Genomic DNA, 23,337 nt, shown 5'->3' on the forward strand with positions numbered 1-23,337 from the left:
AATATCACTTTTTGCAGATGATATGATAGTATATATAAGTGACCCTAAAAATTCCAACAGAGAACTCCTAAACCTGATAAACAGCTTCGGTGAAGTAGCTGGATATAAAATTAACTCAAACAAGTCAATGGCCTTTCTCTACACAAAGAATAAACAGGCTGAGAAAGAAATTAGGGAAACAACACCCTTCTCAATAGTCACAAATAATATAAAATATCTCGGCGTGACTCTAACGAAGGAAGTGAAAGATCTGTATGATAAAAACTTCAAGTCCCTGAAGAAAGAAATTAAAGAAGATCTCAGAAGATGGAAAGATCTCCCATGCTCATGGATTGGCAGGACCAACATTGTAAAAATGGCTATCTTGCCAAAAGCAATCTACAGATTCAATGCAATCCCCATTAAAATTCCAACTCAATTCTTCAACGAATTAGAAGGAGCAATTTGCAAATTCATCTGGAATAACAAAAAACCGAGGATAGCAAAAACTCTTCTCAAGGATAAAAGAACCTCTGGTGGAATCACCATGCCTGACCTAAAGCTTTACTACAGAGCAATTGTGATAAAAACTGCATGGTACTGGTATAGAGACAGACAAGTGGACCAATGGAATAGAATTGAAGATCCAGAAATGAACCCACACACCTATGGTCACTTGATCTTCGACAAGGGAGCCAAAACCATCCAGTGGAAGAAAGACAGCATTTTCAACAATTGGTGCTGGCACAACTGGTTGTTATCATGTAGAAGAATGCGAATTGATCCATACTTATCTCCTTGTACTAAGGTCAAATCTAAGTGGATCAAGGAACTTCACATAAAACCAGAGACACTGAAACTTATAGAGGAGAAAGTGGGGAAAAGCCTTGAAGATATGGGCACAGGGGAAAAATTCCTGAACAGAACAGCAATGGCTTGTGCTGTAAGATCGAGAATTGACAAATGGGACCTAATGAAACTCCAAAGTTTCTGCAAGGCAAAAGACACTGTCTATAAGACAAAAAGACCACCAACAGACTGGGAAAGGATCTTTACCTATCCTAAATCAGATAGGGGACTAATATCCAACATATATAAAGAACTCAAGAAGGTGGACCTCAGAAAATCAAATAACCCCCTTAAAAAATGGGGCTCAGAACTGAACAAAGAATTCTCACCTGAGGAATACCGAATGGCAGAGAAGCACCTGAAAAAATGTTCAACATCCTTAATCATCAGGGAAATGCAAATCAAAACAACCCTGAGATTCCACCTCACACCAGTGAGAATGGCTAAGATCAAAAATTCAGGTGACAGCAGATGCTGGCGAGGATGTGGAGAAAGAGGAACACTCCTCCATTGTTGGTGGGATTGCAGGCTTGTACAACCACTCTGGAAATCAGTCTGGCGGTTCCTCAGAAAATTGGACATAGTACTACCGGAGGATCCAGCAATACCTCTCCTGGGCATATATCCAGAAGAAGCCCCAACTGGTAAGAAGGACACATGCTCCACTATGTTCATAGCAGCCTTATTTATAATAGCCAGAAACTGGAAAGAACCTAGATGCCCCTCAACAGAGGAATGGATACAGAAAATGTGGTACATCTACACAATGGAGTACTACTCAGCTATTAAAAAGAATGAATTTATGAAATTCCTAGCCAAATGGATGGACCTGGAGAGCATCATCCTGAGTGAGGTAACACAATCACAAAGGAACTCACACAATATGTACTCACTGATAAGTGGATACTAGCCCAAAACCTAGGATACCCACGATATAAGATACAATTTCCTAAACACATGAAACTCAAGAAAAATGAAGACTGAAGTGTGGACACTATGCCCCTCCTTAGAAGTGGGAACAAAACACCCATGGAAGGAGTTACAGAAACAAAGTTTGGAGCTGAGATGAAAGGATGGACCATGTAGAGACTGCCATATCCAGGGATCCACCCCATAATCAGCATCCAAACGCTGACACCATTGCATATACTAGCAAGATTTTATCGAAAGGACCCAGATGTAGCTGTCTCTTGTGAGACTATGCCGGGGCCTAGCAAACACAGAAGTGGATGCTCACAGTCAGCTAATGGATGGATCACAGGGCTCCCAATGGAGGAGCTAGAGAAAGTACCCAAGGAGCTAAAGGGATCTTCAACCCTATAGGTGGAACAACATTATGAACTAACCAGTACCCCTGAGCTCTTGACTCTAGCTGCATATGTATCAAAAGATGGCCTAGTCGGCCATCACTGGAAAGAGAGGCCCATTGGACACGCAGACTTTGTGTGCCCCGGTACAGGGGAACGCCAGGGCCAAAGGGGGGGAGTGGGTGGGTAGGGGAGTGGGGGTGGGTGGGTAAGGGGGACTTTTGGTATAGCATTGGAAATGTAAAGGAGCTAAATACCTAATAAAAAATGGAAAAAAAAAAAAATAAAAAAATAAAAAAAAAAGAAACTCATAAATAATAATAAATTGAATATTTAAATTAAATTAACTTTAAAAAATTGCTCTCTCTCTCTCTCTCTCTCTCTCTCTCTCTCTCTCTCTCTCTCTCTCTTTCTCTGTGTGTGTATACCTCATGTGGAGGCCAGAGGACGTCCTTGAATGTTGTCCTTTCAGTGTCCTTCGTTTTTTGAACAAAGAAGTCAATTTTCTCATTGGCCCAGTGATCACTAATTCAACCTGGAATAACTCGATACAAGCTCCAGGGTTTGTCTTGCTTGTTTCAATGCAGCACCAGTGTCCTTGGGTTTTTTGTTTGTTTGTTTGTTTGTTTTACCAGTTCCTATTGATGAACTATGTCAGTATTTGTACTGACAAAGAAAATATTTCACCAACAGAGCTATCTCCCCAAACCTCAAATTATTTTGAGAATCTCTCAATAAATTATGTATATATTATGTATTAATTCTTATTTACTTCTTCTCATTCATTTTTATGTTTTTTTATACATCATTCCTCCAGTCAATTCACACAAATGATATTCTAATATTGACAATTTAAAGACCAAGATCACAAAACTAATAAATCTAGTCTTGTCTCCAAAATAATTTTGGGAGGGGGGTGAAAACAGGTGCAGTACACAGATATTTTAGACTCAGTGTGAAAAATAGCTATTGAGGGCACAGAACACAGAGAGAAGGAACTGTGGAAAGGTGTCCAAGTGGACCAAGAACCATGGTTATTTAATGTGTCTTTGAATAGCTACCCTTTGAGCTATATTTTGTGTATATGTGGGGAGGGTGGGGTTGTATATACAATATATGTGTATATAGTCTATTCATACACATGTGTGTGAGCATGTGTCCCCATAAGTATACCCAGCGATCAGAAAATAAAACAATAGCTATGAGAGGGTCTCTCTTGAATTTGGAAATAAACTGGTGATTAGAAAGGCCCCATATCTCTGATTTGACTCTGTCCTTCACAATGCTGGGGTTTTAGGGAGAGACAGCCATGTATGGCTTTTTATGTGGGTAGTGGATATTTAAAGTCAGGTCTTCAGCTTGGCCAACAGATACTGTTTATCTATTGATCCATGTCCCCAGCCCCTAAGATGACTTTGAAATAGAAACAGCTGCTATTACAGAGCAGCTAGTAGCCTGATGTAACACGTTCTGCACGTTACAGTAGAGATGGCACAGTTATCCATCACCTGTGTGAAGAATATGCGTTATCTCTCTTTTGATGGGGAAGGTAATCTCATGTGCTAAACATCTTGCCTCTAGTTGAATCTACCACTGAAATTGTCAGGTTGTGACTGTGATGCCTAAGAAGTGCTCAGTTTCACAGTGAGGCTGACATACAGAGTGGTCCTGTTCCCTAACATGTCAAATTCAGCTGTCCTGTTCCTTTCATGGGTCACCAGACCCTCCAAAAAGAATGCATAGAGGAGAAGTCTCCAGTTCCCACTCTACATTCCTCATCACCACTTTCCTCATCTGAAAGATAGTATGGTCATATCTCCTTCCAGGATTCCTGGGGAGTGAAGGGAAAGAATACAAAGCTCAGGTTCTCAATGCTCAATTATCTATAAAGCATGAGCTGAGAGAAGAGTTGAAAATGTGATTTCCTAGTTCTGTTTGTGTTGTTGTTTATTCAGTAAATGTGAACATGAGTCAGAGACACTATGTTCAGCATGCTATAATGGTTAATATTGATTGGCAACTTGTCAAATCTAGAGTCATCTAGGAGACACAGAGCTGTGCATGTCTCTGTAAGGGTTTCTAAGTTGCATTAACAAAGGTAGGTAGACCCATCCTAAAGTATAGGAACTATTTGATCATCTGTGGTCCTGGAAGAATACAAAGAACTAAAAGGATGGAGAATCAATCTGCATTCATCTCTTTTTGCTTATTAACATAGGCATAATGTGATCAGCTATGTTGATCTTGTGTTGTCATGAATTTCCTGCCATGACAGACTGCACCCTTGAGCTCTGAATCAAAATAAATCCTTCCTTCTTTAAGTTGCTTTTGATAATTTTTTTCTATAAAAATTGAAGAGAGTATTTCTACACATATTTTTAGGAATTGAGACATATTTCTGCAACTCGATCTCCCTAATATTGAGCACTTATTAAGACCCCTACTTTATTCATCCTTCCACAGGTAAGCAGACATTTCTTAAGCCTTTAGCACAAGGATGTCATGGCTGAACTTCTATATAGTATGTTTCTGTATAGATAAGTGGAGTGCCCTTGGTTCTAGGGGACAGGAGAAACCAACATAGATAAATCAACTTTCTTTCTACCTTGGGTCTTATTAACTGCTAGTAACCATGCACAAAGAGCCGTGTGTAGCACAAGAATAAAGTCATCCAGCTCTTAAAGCAATTTTATTCATTCTTATATTTACTTCATATATTTATAAAGATTATTTTTATTGATGTTTTCTAGCTATCATTTCACGCCAATGTACTTAATCTATGATATTCAACTTCCTCGGGGGTACAAATGACAGCTATTTATTTCATTGGCTATATGCACAAGTTAAATATAATTAAATGAGGGGATGGATCAGGTGCCTCTAGATCAGCATCTGACATTCTCCAAATATCCCTGCACTAATGTCACAGGAGTAGGAGTATTAAAGTAGAAAATGAAAGCAGATGTGGGCCTGTTTGAGAAAAGCTCCATGGAGGTATCATCCTCCAACTTGTCATCCACTTGCTGATGACTGTTTAGATACCATAGACTCTGAAAAAAAAAAAAAAAACAAACCATGCAATAAGCAACTATCCTATTTGGGATCAGTAACATCTGCTTTTAAGGATAGCATTGGAAAGGTAATTGAGGAAAATACGTAATAATAAAAAAAAAGACCCAATCAGTTGTGAAATGTGAACTCAGGCACAATAAGTTCATGGACAACTGTCTAACGGACCATGGGAATATGGTACCCAAGGATGTGACTACCAGAATGCCTGCCATTAAGATTGTATGTCATCTAACTACACTGTTCAAGGGACTCATAGTGTTTACTGCACAATGATGGCTATATTAATCATCATCTTGTCATGACTTAAATTTTGGGGACAAGTCTCTGGTAATTTCTGTGAAGAACATCCCAGATTAGATTGAATTATGTGAGAAAACCCACCCTTAATTATGAGTGACACCATCACCTGACCTAGGGGCTTGAGCTGAATACTAAGAATCAAGGGAACTGAGGATCAATGTCACTCTCCTTCTTCCTAACTGTGGGCACAATGGGACCAGCTGCTCCAAGCTCATGCCTTCATGACTTCCATGTGGATACCAGGATGACACGCACTTGGCTAAGGTTCATTGTGCCATGTGTATGCCAAGCTATACAACCACCATTGCTAACAGCCCACATGGACCACAATTTGACCTAAAATACTCCAAGGTCTTTGCTGTTCTGGTTTGTGGGTTACAGTGTATGATCTGGAGATATCTCTGAGACCAGGGGTATGTAATTGCCCTGAAAAAAGATTACACAGAAGTGGACATCAATGCCTGTTAGGACAATGATGGAGGGAGAACACACAGACACTTGGAGTCTTAGCACTATGCTGACTGCCAAGTCCTTTCTAAAAAGCTTCTTTCAAAATAAGAAAATTGGATGACTGGTGTTTCTGAACAAATAAAAAAAAGAGAGATAAAATATCAGCACTAGAGGAAGTAGGGTCGTAGACTTCTTGTCTGAAGGCTATTGGTTTGCCCAGTGATTCCCACATGATGACAGAATTTAACTGTATAAACATATTTCATGTTCAAAACCAGAGACACTGAAACTTACAGAGGAGCTAGAGAAAGTACCCAAGGAGCTGAAGGGATCTGCAATCCTATAGGTGGAACAACAATATGTACTAACCAATACCACCCCCCACCCCCACGCCCCCGGAGCTCCTGTCTCTAGCTGCATATGAATCAGAAGATGGCCTAGTCGGCCATCAGTGGAAAGAGAGGCCCATTGGTCGTGCAAACTTTATATGCCTCAGTACAGGGGAACGCCAGGGCCAAGAAGTGGGAATGGGTGGGTGGGGGAGTGGGTGGGGGAGCATGTGGGGGACTTTTGGGATAGCATTGGAAATGTAAATAAAATAAATACCTAATTAAAAAATGATAATAAAAAAAGAAAGAAGTAACAAAGCCAGGGTTAAAAGTACCTCCCAGAATGCTTGCTTATTCTTATTCTTATTCTTATTCTTATTCTTATTCTTATTCTTATTCTTATTCTTATTCTTATTCTTATTCTTATTCTTATTCTTATTCACTTGTGCTCTAAATGCTAGATTTGAGGGAGAAATGAGGAATCAAAGTCACTTCAATCATCTCAAGGAATGAAGGAGCCAAGTATCACTGGCAGCTTGTGATTTTGGTTCAGTGAAGGGAGAAGCAGAAAAACCCTTCACCTTGGATCATTTTTCACATTGCACTCTCCTTTTACGGGCTATCTTTGTTTTCTGTTATTGCCACAAAATACCTGAACTCAAATATTTCTAAAGTAACAAAATTTATTTAAGTCACTGGTTTTGTTGCTATTTGTATTCTTGTTACATCAAAATTTGGCAGGTGTCAGCAAACTGTGTCTGTAAAAGTTAGCACACAGCATGCAATAAAGCAAGGATGTGTGTCAATGACGCCAATTTTACTTTATGGCTTCCTGTATTCATTTCAGTCCACTGAGAGGGGGATCTCTTTCCTATGGGAAATTACTATTACCCTACCTCAAACCTAATCAAGTGTCTTTGATTCAGAATCTCCTAAAACATCATTCTACTCTTGGTATATTACAGTAGGAAAATGAGTCTGCAGTACATGAATCTTTTGGGGACAAATTATATCCAATTCCAAGCATAACCTCTTGCCACAGAAGCTTCAGCCATATATATATACTTAGTGCTATTAGTGCTGTTTGAGGAGGCTCTGGAACCTTAAGAAGTAAAATGTGTGGAAATGGATTACTGGGGAGAAGATCTTAGAGGTTGTAGTCTAGCCTCCTTCTAGCTATTTCTTTCTGTTTGTTGACTACTCTTCTTGCATAGCCAGCTGCCTCATACTCCCAATTCCATGGCTTCTCTATGATCCTGGATCAAAATCATGAACCAAAATAAGCCCCTCCTCCCTCAGATTGCTTCATTCAGGTCTTTTATTCCAGAGACAAGGAAATGAATTCATACTCAGTCAATAGAGGCATGTCCAAGCTTTGTGCCACTCTCATGCCTCTTGTGCTTTACACTACTTTGATATCAAGAATTTCCTTCAGGCCTATATTTGTGTCAAACACTCTCCTTTGAAGTGCTATGATCAGGACTATATTTGTGGCCTTTTGTTCGCATCGTATAGCTAAGAAACTTCTACTGAATCCAAGTGAATGTTTCAGATGGTGGCTTGATTGGAATCTAACCTGACATGTCTTAGTTTTATCATATTGTTTAACTTAGCTGATTTCATTTTCCTCTTCCTCAGTGTCTTTGTCTGTTAGTAATAACAAAACTTGTTTTCAATTTTATTGTGAAGATTATATGGTATAGTCATTGTAAACCCCAAGAAAAATATCTGGGACTATATATCCAATATGTAGCACCTGTTCTTTTCATATTTTTGTTCAAACTTTAAGCAGTGTTCATGTTTTGGATTTGATTTTCAAGACTGGTTGTTTGTTTTCAATCTAGAAAATTATCACCTCCTAACTTCTCCTTTTCTTATATTCTCTCTCTCTCTTCTCTCTCTCTCTCTCTCTCTCTCTCTCTCTCTCTCTCTCTGTCTCTCGTGTGTATGTATGTATGTATGTATGTATGTATGTATGTATGTATGGGTTTGTCTGTTTCTGTCTCTCTTTCTGTTTGTCTGTCTTTCTCTCTGTGTCCTATTCTATGTGTATATTTTGTGGTGTAATATGAATATGTGTATGATATGTGGGTAGTAAGTGTTTGCAGCTATATTGCACAAGCGTTTGTTCATGTGGCTATGCATGCATTTGTAGGTGTGTGGACACGTGTGCATAAACACACAGAAGCTGAAAGTCGACATTAAGAGCTGTCCTGGAACACTCCATCTTTGATTTTGAGACAGACAACTAACTGAACCTAAAGCTCATCACTTCCCCTTGGTTGGCTCTCCACGGAGCTCCATGAGCTGCAGAACTCTGTCTGCCTCCACACTAAGGATCCTGGGACTCCAAACACAGGTCCTTAAGCTTATGCGTAAACACTTTACTGAAGGAGCAATCTCTGCAGACCCTTTCTGATTTATTTTCTGGTATCTAAATTCTCTTTGTTATGCTAGCCTGGTCTACAGAGTGAGTTCCAGAACAGCCAGGGCTACACAGAGAAACCCTGTCTTGAAAAACAAAAAACAAAACACAAAAAAAAAAAAAACTCCAAAAAACAAAAAAACCCAAAAAACAAAAAAAGGGGGGGGGGGACACTGGCCTGGAATACAAGTACAGAGTCTTTTATACTGGTGTCACAGACACCATATATATATAAAAGTGAAGAGGAGAGAATTAAGTAGTTGTGCTTTCTTATGTACTACTTCCAAGCTGCACTACTATACACAGACCTTCCCACCATAAGTGACAGACAGACAGGTCTGGACCTAAGAACCAAAATTACTCTTTCTCTCTTATGTATCCTCCTAAATACGTGCTTATGTTATGACTTGTGACAGTAGCAAAATTACAGTTATGAAGTAGCAATGAAAGTAATTTTATGGTTGGGGGTCACCACAACATGAAGAATTATATTAAGCCTTCTCAGTATTAGGAAGGTTGAGAACCACTGCTCTAGGGGCAGGACTGGGGTGGGTGGGGTGCTTTGCTCTCTCCACTTCTTTTTTTTAATTAGATATTTCCTTTATATACATTTCTAATGCTATCCCGAAAGTTCCCTATATCCTCCCCCTGAATGTTTTAATGTTAAAAATTCTGGACTTGTAACAGCAACAGTCAGGGGAGGTATTCGATTTTTATTCCATCATCTTGAAACACCATCACAGACCCAGAAATATATATTTTACTAATCTCTTAGGTGCTTCTTAATCTGAGAAAAGTAAAAAATTAAAACGCACCATGGCTGATCAGAGAAAGCTCCCTCTCCTATTGCCTTCAACCCAGTCTACTGATCTCATCTCTATATCCATTTATTCTAATGTTGTGTGTTTATCTTCTCACTTATTGAAGCACAATAAGTAGCATTCTTTTTCTGCATCAATACCATTACTCCATTCACAGTATATAATAGAAATCAATTTAGATGAGTTTAAATGCCACATAAATTATTTACTGTGGTTTTATCACATCTCACTATGTGAGCTAAGTACACTTTATTCATTCAGGTATCTACTTACTGATGGGCATTTATCTTTTGCCACTGGATCATTATTTGCAATAGGTAACTGCATATAAGCAAACATCTCTTTAAAAGCAAATGTCACATTATAACTGATTTCAAGATCTATTCTGAAATCAGCAAAATTCAAAGAATGGTATTGACCTCTCAGCTCTGTGTATATCTCCTTTGAGAGGGTGATGATGGTTAGTGTTAGCTGTCATCTTGACAGGAACTAGAATCACCTATGAGTCAAGCCTCCAGGCAGACCAGTGAAGGCTTGGTTAGTTTAGGTTAGTGTCTGTGTCTGGTTATGGAGGATTTTCTTGATTCTATTAATGAGGTAAGAAGGCTTATCCCCTGTTGGTGGCAGCATCCCCTGGGCTTGGATACTGGGTTGTATAAAAAGGACAAAATGAGCCAAACAAAAGCAGTAATCAGTCTCTTCTTCCTGATTGTGGATACCATGTGATCAGATACTTCACTCTCCTCCTACCATGGTTTCCCACATTGCTCTATTGTAGCCTTGAACTGTGATTCAAAATAAACTCTTCATTCCTTAATTCACTTTTGTCAGGTTATTTTTTCACAGCAAATGAGAAATTACAAGACAGAAAGGTGTTAGTCAGAGGTTTATGAGAGACACTCTTGCTCCTTGTAGCCTATGTAGGTTTTCAGAAAGTTCCAGGGACCAGTCCCAGCAGTGGTGGCTCTCTCTGGAAGGCATGAGAGGGGGAAAACATTAATAAGGAGCCAAAACATGGTTGTGTGAGAATAAAGGTTGCTTTTTATAAAATGACCTTTACCTGTCTTGTCTGTAAATTACTCTGAGGCTAGAAGCTGCAAGCCTCTGGTGATTAACACTCTACACCCTGCCTTTAATCAATGGGTGATTAGGTAAAGATGTTCTTTGCTATTATTTCTGCAGATTCTCCTTAATCCCTAGCTCCTGGCTGCTAGAGTTTGCTGCAGAAGCTAACAAACTCTTTGAGAAGAGATTCTAATCTGTAATCTGTCTGCCTGGCTCTCAGTTCTTATATTTTTTTCTCAGGATACATGATCACATGGTAACCCAAAAGTTGACCACCAGTTCAAACTTAAAATCAAATCATAAACTGAATAAGAAATAACAACAGAGATGTTTGCATGTGTTTCCATTAAGATTAGTTATCTAACTAAACATTCATTATCTGTCACTAGCTCCAGAGGATAAATAAAAGTTTAAAACCCTAATTCTAAGTCAACACATTTCTGTCAAAATCACAATCATCTGCCTTGAAGTTTTGTGTAGATAAACTCAGTCAATATTTTCTTTTGTCTTTGCACCTACAATAAACTGTTCATTCCCCCTAGTTATCAGATAATGGTTTTGTAACCTAGAGGAATATTTTCCTTAATCACAAATCTGTTGCCTGTCTGCTTTCTAATATATTGCATTTACCTGTTGACACATGGGGTGGGTTATAGGGTCTTGATTTCATTCCTTTCTATATAAAGAGTTCAATAATTACTAGTATAAACTTAGGATTTTATGGAATCATTATTAGGAATTAAGAAATCATTTATTTGTCTACATAGCATTGCTACAAAAGAGTATATATTCATTCATTTACAGAAAATATGCCTAATATGGTGGGCTAATACATAGGAATTTTTGTATTAATTTAATAATGACAGGAAATAAATATCAATATCAAGAATCAATCCTGAGATGAAGTTTCTCAGGCTTTGCTTCCAAGCACTCATCAATCCCAGACCATGTAAAAATTATAGACTATCTTAGAAAAATAATTTGCTAACCTTAGCATTTACTAGATGACTTCTGAAAAGAAAGAATGGGTAAAGACATTTTTTTTTTATTTTAATTAGTATGAATGAGACCTGACACATTACCAAAACTCCCCACATATTATGGCATGTAACAAAGACAATGCCATTTATGTTGTTACAGGCTTGGGGTATGAGTGATAACTGAAATGTGGATCAATTCTACTGTCTCTAGGTTTTCTTTTGTAAGTTTGTGAAGAATCAGAGGATACACACACTAGGCAGATAGTCTGACAATTTAGGAAGAGGTGACTTCAGGATGGGAGATGGAATAGAGGATGAGAAGCTTGGCGTGTAGATGTGAGGATCAGAGTTTAGATTTCCAGAATCTACATGAAAAAAGTTCAGTAGTTGTGGAGACAAATCTGTAATTCCGGTATTCAGAAGTCAAATACATATGGACACACACAAAAATATATTAGGTAGAGTAGTCTAACTGGGGAATGCCAAGTCCAGTGAGAGACCTTACTGTAGTAAATAGAGAGGTGAAAACAAAAGGATAACAGCTATAAATAACCAGGTGCACTCAGACACACATGAACACACATATTTCAAGAGGGAAAGAAAATTAACACTTGTAAAAACACTGCCAGAACCGCCCACAGCATCCTTGTTCTCTTCTCAGAATATATGATTCATAATTTGACTACAAAATGTTCCTCTATCTGCATGCCACAAAGATAAACCAGTGAATATCCATGGGGAAAAATGGCTGGTCTTGGACCCAAATCCTCCATTTTGTTGTACCAGATATGTCCCTCAAGGAGAAAGCAATGCAAAAAGTCCTCCCTTGAGCCATCTACTTTTCTAGATAGGATCTCATGCATTCAGAGTAGCCTTGGAATCGCTGTATAGCCAAGGATGATTGTTAATTCCTGATTCTTCTGATTCCCTATTTAAAGTGCAAACAGGGATGTACCACTATATCCAATTTATGTGGGGCTGTAGATCAAAACTAGGTCTTTGTTCATGCCAAGTGAGCATTTCACCACCTAAGGTAAACTCCGTCACAGAGCTATATACACTCATAAGCTCAGGGACCACAGTATTCATTACATGGTGGCCCTCATGACATCCTGGTATATGCCACTAAAAGAGAGTCCTGGACATCCTAGACACATAACATTTCTTTTATCACCCAGCCTACAAAATATCATTCAGTATATGTGGAGTCTAATCATCTAACTTGTTAGACCATAAAACAGATTTCCTGGGTTTAGTTGATCGTGCCATTTACTTTAAAGCAAGGAAGATAGAACATAACTCTTCAAAAAGCTCCCTAAAATGTAAAGGCTAGGGTGAACTGAGAGGATCAATCACAGTCAAGTAGGTTGTCTGGGTGTCAAAAATGTAGCTAGCGCAGGCAAGTGGAAGAGTGATGATAGATGTGATCCTGTGTAAATCACAACTAATGCAAGGAGTGCAGTGGCCTAGAACTGGCAAGGCATCCTCTCACAAACAGAGAAGCTCTGTTATAAAAGCATTTGACTGTAGTAGGTACAATAGAGAGGAAGGAATTCCTCCCTAAACAGCTGGGCTGTCACTCCTGGGAGAAATTACAGCTCCTGGCTGAACTCATGGCTTTAAAGGAGGTAGAAATTGCTTTACACTCAACTTCCATCCTTTCCATTATAAAGATAGAAGGGAAGGTGGTCCAACGTGTTCCTGAACATGCTTATAACATGAAAATGATCTGGATTTAACTGTATAATCTGTTCTAGCAATTCCTTATTCATCTTTGATTTTGTTAATTTGGATTTTCTTCCTCTGTGTTTTTTTTAAAGACTCAACTCTATTGATTAATACTATGTTATACCCTTATATTGTAGTCTCTATTTTATGAATTTCCACCCTAATCTCTATTATTATTTTTTGCTGCTCACTGGAATTGACATGGGTTTTTTAGTTTTTCTAAAGATTTAAGGAGCATCATTAGGTTGTTTACCTTAGATCTGATGTTCTAATGTGAGTACTTAGCACTATTGCTTTTTCTTTAAGAATTAACTGCTTTAATTGTGTCCCAGAACACCTGGTAGGTTATAATTTTGATTTGAGCTTTTTCTATGGACATCAAAATAGTATTCTCTGATTCCTTTAACTTTTTCACCCAATAATTTTCATTAAAAATATATTGTTGTGAACAGACACCATGAGCAAGGCAACTCTTATAAGGACAACATTTAGTTGGGGCTGGCTTACAGGTTCAGAGGATCAGACCATTATCATCAAGGTGGGAGCACAGCTGTATACAGGTGGGCAAGGCTCAAGTGGAGGTGAGAGTTAAACATTGTTCCAAAGGCAAACAGGAGAAAACTGGCTTCCAGGCAGCTAGGACAAGGTTCTTGCAGCTCACTCACAAATTGACACACTTCGTCCATCAAGGCCACACTAAGTCTAACAAGTCCATAACTCCAAATAGTGCCACTCCCTGAGCCAAGTATATTCAAACTACCATACATCTGGTGAAATTACTAGTGTAGCTCTAGACAAAGAGATCTCTCTTTCTCATATCAGGTCATTAAACTGAATGGTATCTTATGCAAATGAATATTTTAATGATTTAACTATATGACTGGGGTTTTTTTTTTTATCTTGTGTGTGTGTGTGTGCCTGTTTTTGGGTATGTGTGTATATATATATATATGTGTGTCCAATATGTGTGCATACACGTGGAAGCTAGAAAAATTTAGATGTAATTCCCCAAGCACTATCCACTTTTTTATATCTTCCTTTTTATTTTTTTAATTTGCTGTATTGACAAGCCAGTGATTTCCTGGAATCCACCTATCCCTGCACTCTTCCTGACCCAGTTCTGAAATTATATACACACCCTACAATGCATACTTACCTTTACTCTCTTAAGCAAAGCCATGTGGTTGTAGGTAAGTCAATACAGACTCACCATAGAACACTAAAAGTCATGCAGGTATGTCAGCAATCATGGGATTGAGTGGAACAAGACAGCCAAAGTGATGGAAGGAATTCAACTTGGTAAAAGAAACAGAATCAGCAAAATGTTTCAGTTCCCTGTATATATTATCATGGAAGTACAAATTCTGTTGAGGAATTTGAAAATGCACAAGAAACAGCAATAGAGAGATGCATGAGGCTGTTACAGTGGGGTGAGCACTAGGAAAGATGTGAATAATTGGTCCAGCATAGCAATAATGATGGTATAAGCAGTCTGTCATGCCTTGTGAGCCCATATAATGAATAAGATTACCATTACAAAGTCTCAGAAATGACATTTTTGTCTTAGTTTCTAATGGAGAAAAATTTAATTCGTGCATTCCTAACCCTTTAAAATGTGATGTGGAAATGTACTTATTCCTAACTACCCCAGAATGCATGCAGCCTATTGTTGGTGATTTTACATGTTGGTAATGTCTATATCAGCTATTCATTTGAGTATAATGCAGCCTGATATACACCACGGTAAGATATAACATCAAAATCTTATAATAATATCATAGGTACAAAGATCATTGATATCATGGGATTTTTACAGTGGTAATGATTTGGTTAAGACCCATACACAAAAAAAGTATTGAACAGTCTCATTTTAATCATTTTTTTTGCTTCTAACCAAATAAACTTTAGGATAGAAACATTTATTTGAGTGGCAATTGAAAGATATAGTCCATCATTGGGAAGGCCTGCACTGGGAGCTTGAAGCAGTTGGTCACATCGTATCTCAAGTAGTAAGGAAGCAGGTCGAGAGTGATGGATGCTCGTAATCATTTCCCCTCTTCTTCTTTCCATGGTCCAGCATTCTATCTCAGGAAATTGTGCTACTTTATTTAAAATGGACTTACCTTTTTCAATAAACCGAATCTAGAAATTACAACATTGTTATGCCCAGAAGTTTAGTTCTAAGATGATCATAGTTTCTGTTATGTTGAAAATGACAATTAGCTTTCACATACACACTAAAACTTTGACTTTAAAACCCACACAGAAAAGTTCACTGTCCCGTTGTTGAAATCAACCACTTTGAAGCTCAGATTCACAGGTTCATTTTAATTAAAGTAATAAGATATTTCACAATTGAGCCAACCTAGGTATCAAGTTTACTTTGTTTGTATGTGTACGGGACTATTTAATGTGAATTCCATTAATATTTGAGTATACCAGAGTGAAATTTAGATATGAGCACGGGATTTTATCTTTCTTGTTAATCCTAATACTATGCTTAGAGCTAGACTCATGATTTCCATTGATTGAGAAGTGATGGTAATTTGGAGCACTTTATTGTACTTTTGTAGTTGCTGTACATTGCACATTTGGTACACAAGGCACCAAAAGTGCCCACTATTAAATGAATTTTTAAAAAATATTTCTATTCAAATCCAAAGGCAAAATGGGCAATATGAACATACTTAAAATGAGCACTCAGTTTTGATATAGCTTCTCTTCCCATCTCACCAAATCAGAAGATGATTGTACAAAAAATGGTTAAATGAGTGTGCAGAGACATAAATAAATATATAGATTTGAAAATCTAAACTTATATAGGAAGAAATAATAAGCCAATGACTGAGTGGTGATGTCTGTACTACCTTTAGAACCAGGCTAGATTCATGGGAAATGGAGACAAGTTAAATTTTGATAGACAATTAGATCATAGGTCTAATTAGATCATATAGATCAATAAATTGATAGATTAAGTGACCGTAGGTGTATGGGTTCATTTCTGGGTCTTCAATTCTATTCCATTGGTCTACTTGTCTGTCTCTATACCAGTAAAATGCAGTTTTTACCACAATTGCTCTGTAGTAAAGCTTTAGGTCAGGCATGGTGATTCCACCAGAGGTTCTTTTATCCTTGAGAAGAGTTTTTGCTATCCTAGGTTTTTTGTTATTCCGGATGAATTTTCAAATTGCTCCTTCTAATTCGTTGAAGAATTGAGTTGGAATTTTGATGGGGATTGCATTGAATCTGTAGATTGCTTTTGGCAAGCTAGCCATTTTTACAATGTTGATCCTGCCAATCCATGAGCATGGGAGATCTTTCCATCTTCTGAGATCTTCTTTAATTTCTTTCTTCAGAGACTTGAAGTTTTTATCATACAGATCTTTCACTTCCTTAGTTAGAGTCACGCCAAGATATTTTATATTATTTGTGACTATTGAGAAGGGTGTTGTTTCCCTAATTTCTTTCTCAGCCTGTTTATTCTTTGTGTAGAGAAAGGCCATTGACTTGTTTGAGTTAATTTTATATCCAGCTACTTCACCGAAGCTGTTTATCAGGTTTAGGAGTTCTCTGGTGGAATTTTTAGGGTCACTTATATATACTATCATATCATCTGCAAAATGTGATAATTTGACTTCCACCTTTCCAATTTGTATCCCCTTGATCTCCTTTTGTTGTCGAATTGCTCTGGCTAATACTTCAAGTACTATGGTCACTTGATCTTCCACAAGGGAGCTAAAACCATCCAGTGGAAGAAAGCCAGCATTTTCAACAATTGGTGCTGGCACAACTGGTTGTTATCATGTAGAAGAATGCGAATCGATCCATACTTATCTCCTTGTACTAAGGTCAAATCTAAATGGATCAAAGAACTTCACATAAAACCAGAGACACTCAAACTTATAGAGGAGAAAGTGGGGAAAAGCCTTGAAGATATGGGCACAGGGGAAAAATTCCTGAACAGAACAGCAATGGCTTGTGCTGTAAGATCGAGAATTGACAAATGGGACCTAATGAAACTCCAAAGTTTCTGCAAGGCAAAAGACACCGTCAATAAGACAAAAAGACCACCAACAGATTGGGAAAGGATCTTTACCTATCCTAAATCAGATAGGGGACTAATATCCAACATATATAAAGAACTCAAGAAGGTGGACTCCAGAAAATCAAATAACCCCATTAAAAAATGGGGCTCAGAGCTAAACAAAGAATTCTCAACTGAGGAATACCGAATGGTTGAGAAGCACCTAAAAAATGTTCAACATCCTTAATCATCAGGGAAATGCAAATCAAAACAACCCTGAGATTCCACCTCACACCAGTCAGAATGGCTAAGATCAAAAATTCAGGTGACAGCAGATGCTGGCGAGGATGTGGAGAAAGAGGAACACTCCTCCATTGTTGGTGGGATTGCAGGCTTGTACAACCACTCTGGAAATCCGTCTGGCGGTTCCTCAGAAAATTGGACATAGTACTACCGGAGGATCCAGCAATACCTCTCCTGGGCATATATCCAGAAGATGCCCCAACTGGTAAGAAGGACACATGCTCCACTATGTTCATAGCAGCCTTATTTATAATAGCCAGAAGCTGGAAAGAACCCAGATGCCCCTCAACAGAGGAATGGATACAGAAAATGTGGTACATCTACACAATGGAGTACTACTTAGCTATTAAAAAGAATGAATTTATGAAATTCCTAGCCAAATGGATGGACCTGGAGGGCATCATCCTGAGTGAGGTAACACATTCACAAAGGAACTCACACAATATGTACTCACTGATAAGTGGATATTAGCCCAAAACCTAGGATACCCAAGATATAAGATACAATTTCCTAAACACATGAAACTCAAGAAAAATGAAGACTGAAGTGTGGACACTATGCCCCTCCTTAGAAGTGGGAACAAAACACCCTTGGAAGGAGTTACAGAGACAAAGTTTGGAGCTGAGATGAAAGGATGGACCATGTAGAGACTGCCATATCCAGGGATCCACCCCATAATCAGCATCCAAACGCTGACACCATTGCATACACTAGCAAGATTTTATCGAAAGGACCCAGATGTAGCTGTCTCTTGTGAGACTATGCCGGGGCCTAGCAAACACAGAAGTGGATGCTCACAGTCAGCTATTGGATGGATCACAGGGCTCCCAATGGAGGAGCTAAAGTACCCAATGAAGGAAAGTACCCAAGGAGCTAAAGGGATCTGCAACCCTATAGGTGGAACAACATTATGAACTAACCAGTACCCCGGAGCTCTTGACTCTAGCTGCATATATATCAAAAGATGGCCTAGTCGGCCATCACTGGAAAGAGAGGCCCATTGGACATGCAAACTTTATATGCCCCAGTACAGGGGAACGCCAGGGCCCAAAAGGGGGAGTGGGCGGGTAGGGGAGTGGGGGTGGGTGGGTATGGGGGACTTTTGGTATAGCATTGGAAATGTAAATGAGCTAAATACCTAATAAAAATGGAAAAAAAAGTAAAAAAATAAAATAAAATAAATTGATAGATTGATAGATAGAAAATAGAGAGTAAGATCATAGAAAACTAATATATGAAAGATTTTAAGACTTTTCTAAATAAATAATAGGCAAATAGATGGTAGTGAGGAAAGAACAAGTTAGAAAAGCATTGGCAATAAACTAATCAATGGGCTATAGTTTTCAAGGAATCATCTCTCCCCTTGGTCATTGTTGTGTGCCTGTGATATCAATAAAATTAATAAATAATATGTGAAAGTTGGTCTAGCATGTAGGCCATAGCATGGCTCCATTGATATACTTTAGAACTAAACATAAATCTTCTCATGAACAGCATGACCATTTCAAAGCTATTAATTTTTTTTCCCATTCTGTAGCCTCTTGTTATTGAATGATTTTTATCACACTTCTGTATTTTGACATGGTAATGGCTAGTTTCATGTCAAGTGGACTCAGAATTGTAGGCAAGTCTCTAGGAAAGTTTTATAGTGATTGATAGGGATCATTGTATGTGGTGCATCCCTAGTCTGCTGGTGGGTTCTATAAGAAAGTAGACTGAGGAAGCCATGGGAGCAAGCCGATAAGCAGCAGCCTCCATGGACTCATCATCTTCTCTATCCAGGTCCTACCCCTGTTTGAGATAATGAACAGTGTCATAGAAGTGTATACTTTTCAATTTCCTTTTTTGTCATAATGTTCCATTCAGAGCACACAAAACTGTAACTAAGACACTAATAGCACTTTTGAATCCTCAGATTAACATTCTTTAACCAAATTTATAGGATGAATATACACATTTTATTTCTAAAGTTAAAAACCAATATAATTCATTTCTTCACTAGACTTTACAGAAGAATGCAGACCCATTTCAAAATTGCAAGTCACATGCTTCTCTGGGAATATCTGGGAATGGTCATCAATTAGTTGTTTTGGGAAACTATTCCTGGAATGACTCACAGTTGATGAGAATAACTTATTTGGGTGATAGGAGAACTATTTCCAAGTTGGAAAATCCTTAAGAAATAATTACAACTAAACCAAAAAATCAATTCTTCCTTCTACTATACTGAAGCTGAAGTATAAGGATATGAAATAACTTTTCCTAGGTTCCAGAAAGAATTGGTAGGGAGAATTAATAGAGAATATTAAAGCAGTCGGTTTTTCTGTCCCTCCCCTGCTTTTCTTGAGCTAAATCACACCAATGACCCTAATATTGTTATTTATAGTTAATAATTTGCCATTAGCAGGTTTTCTTGCCAGTGTTCTGTAATAGAAATATTTTGGCTTATTGTTTTTCTTTATGGGCATTTGTTTTCACATTTTTAGAACTAAGTGGGTGGAAGAGGGAAGAAACCACATGATTTCTCTGCTGACTTACTTTTCTCCTCTCAGAATCCATAAAAAATAATGTTGTTAATTATGTGGGCAAGATTCTCAAATTGTAAATGCTTTTCAAATCTTCCTGTTTCCTCCTCTGATTTATTTGTGAGGATGTTCAGAATTAAACTGCATGCCAAGTTGTAGTAAATGTTTTCCCACAAGATATCACATCAGTGACCAAGAGAGTACTTTGACACTTAAAGACTTATTTATTTTTTTATTTCAGTGTATCTGTGTGTTAATATGTGCACTGGTAAGTTCAGTTCCTGGAGAGGCCAGAAAGAGCATTGAAACTGGGACTATAGGTGTATATTGGCCATATCACTTGGGTGCTGTGAAGTGTACACAGGACCTCTGGAAGAGATGTAGACTGCTTTAACTGATAAGATGCCTTCCCAGCCTCATGCTGGAAATCTTACAACTTAATGGTTTTGGATTCCAGATATAGTTAAGTTGACAATCAAGAATAGCTATCACAAATGTTTGTACATGTGCATTTGTGTTCCCATGTATTTAGAGACCAAGGCACAACATCAGTTTATATTCTGTAGATGTGATTGTGTGATTGATCTTCTTTTTTCCTTTGGAGATTAAAAAGACAAAAATCAAAAATAACTGTGTATTTGTCTTAGGGAAGTTTATGTGAAGATGAGTACCAATATACATGTGGAACCTTAAGAAAGCATTAGATCCTCCAAAATAGCATCATATGTGGTTGTGAACACCCAATATTGATTACTGGAACTGAACTTGAGTCTTCTGCAAGAGCAGAGCAGTCTCTGAACTATAGAACTATCTTTCCAATCCTCTTTTGTTCCTTTGAAAGAATTCTCATTGGACTGAAACTCTGAGTAGGCTAGGCTATATGATCAGCAAGATGCAATGGTCACCTCCATCTTTGCCAGCATGTTTTTTATTGTCACTTAAGGTTTAAAATTCAGATCCTTATGGCTGCATGACAAACTTTCATCCTCAATAATGATGTATTGTTTTACAGATTCTGATTATTTATAGCTGCTCTTTACAACATGATAGTTAATGGTTCTATAAGAATTAACTATGGTGCTGTATTTTTACTGAACTTGCACAAATATTTTATCCTTGTCAAATTTCATACAGTATACAGTATAACAAATGTTTAATAGTATTCATCCTTTACCTAATATCAAAAGTAATATTATTTAAAGTTTAAAGTGACCTTTGAGTCTGAGCCAATGTGCTGAGCAGACCTTGGGTGCTAGCTCTGCACCCAGTCCCACAAGACCCAGAGGAAGCTTAACTCCCAAGTGCTCTAAGATGACCAGGATCATAGGATATCAGGACCTTGGTCACACCAGGAATTCAGGTTCCCAGAGGCAACTTGAATCTCAGAAGCTCTGACACACCACGTATCTCTGGGTCACAGAATCACAGAATCACAGAATCACAAAAACAAGTGGTCTCTGAAGAGTTCTGACACAACCAGGATCACATGAAGGACAGGCTCCAGTCCAAGACAGCAAGGGCAGATTGGACGAGAAATAATCAGATAGTGAGAGGCAAGCACAAGAACATAAGCAAGAGAAACCAAGGTTACTTGACATCATCAGAACCCAGTTCTCCCACCATAGCAAGTCCTGGATACCCCATCACAATGGAAAATCAAGATTAGGATTTAAAATCACTTCTCATTATGATGATAGAGGACTTTAAGAAGGACATAAATAATTCCCTTAAAGAAATACAGAGAACATAGGTAAACAGGTAGAAGCACTTAAAGGGGAAACACAAAATAACTTAAAGAATTACAGGAAAACACAATCAGACAGGTGAAAGAGTAGAACAAAACCATCAAGGATCTAAAATTGGAAATAGACACAATAAAGAAATCACAGATGGAGACAATGCTGGAGATAGGAAACCTAGGAAAGAAATCAGAAGTCATAAATGCAAGCATCACCAATCGAATATTAGAGATAGAAGAGAGAATGTCAGGTGCAGAAGACACCATAGAAAACATTGGTACAACCCCTCTGAAAATCATTCTGGCAAATCCTCAGAAAACTGAACATAGTACTACCTGAGAATCCAACTATACCACTACTGGGCATACACCCAAAAGGTGCTCCAACATATAACAAGGACACATGCTCCACTACGTGCATAGTAGCCTTATTTATAATAGTCAGAAGGTAGAAATAACCCAAAAGTCTTTCAACAGAGGAATGGATACAGAACATATGGTAGGTACATTTACACAATGGAGTACTAGTTAGTTATTAAAAACAATGATATCATAAAATTCTTAGGCAACTGAATTGAACTAGAAAATATCAGCCTGAGTGAGGTAACCCAGTCACAAAAGAACGTACATGTTATGCACTCACTGATAAGTGGATATTAGCCCCAAAGCTTAGTATACCCAAGATTCAATTCACAGACCATGTGAAGCTCAAGAAGAAGGAAGACCAAAGTGTGGATGCTTCAGTGCTTCTTAGAATAAGAAACAAAATACTCACAGGGGAAATATGGAGACAAAGTGCAGAGCAGAGACTAAAGGAAAGACTGCCCCACCTGGGTATCCATCCTGTATAAAGTCACCAAATTCAGATACTCTTGTGAATGCCAAGAAGTGCATGCTGACAGGAGCCTGATATAGCTGTCTCCTGAGAGGCTCTGCCAGAGCCTGACAAATACAGAGGTGGATGCTCACAAGCAACCTTTAAACTGAGCCTGGGTTCCACCAATGGAGAAGTTAAAGAAAGGATTAAAGGAGCTTGAAGGGGTTTCAACCCCATAGGAATAACAACAATATCAACCAACCAGACCCAACCAGAACTCTCAGAGACTAAACCACCAACCAAGAAGTACACATGGAGGGACCCATGACTCAGGTCACATACTTAGCAGATGATGTTCTTGTAGAGAATCAATGGGAGAAGAGTCCCTTGGTGCTGTGAAGACTAGATGACCCATTGTAGGGCAATGCAATGGCCAGAAGGCAGGAGTGAGTGTGTGGATGTGGAACACCCTCATAGAAGTGTGTGTGTGTGGGGGGGGTAAGGGGATAGTGGTTTCCTGGATGGAAACCAGGAAAGGGGATAACATTTGAAATGTTAATAAAGAAAATACCCAATAAAAAATTTTAAGGTGAGTGTTTATAATATGCAAATACTTTGCCATTTT

At 38.2% G+C, this 23,337-nt stretch overlaps 1 protein-coding gene across 15 annotated transcripts in view; it reads left to right on the plus strand.

Moving 5' to 3' along the window:
* The window catches only part of Cntnap5c (contactin associated protein-like 5C), a 648,880-nt gene that overhangs the window by 406,077 nt on the left and 219,466 nt on the right, over positions 1–23,337 (plus strand). The gene's annotated exons all lie outside the window — the stretch shown is intronic.

The sequence above is a fragment of the Mus musculus genome, chromosome 17 (assembly GCF_000001635.26).
Source record: "Mus musculus strain C57BL/6J chromosome 17, GRCm38.p6 C57BL/6J".
NCBI classification, from domain to species: Eukaryota; Metazoa; Chordata; class Mammalia; order Rodentia; family Muridae; genus Mus; species Mus musculus.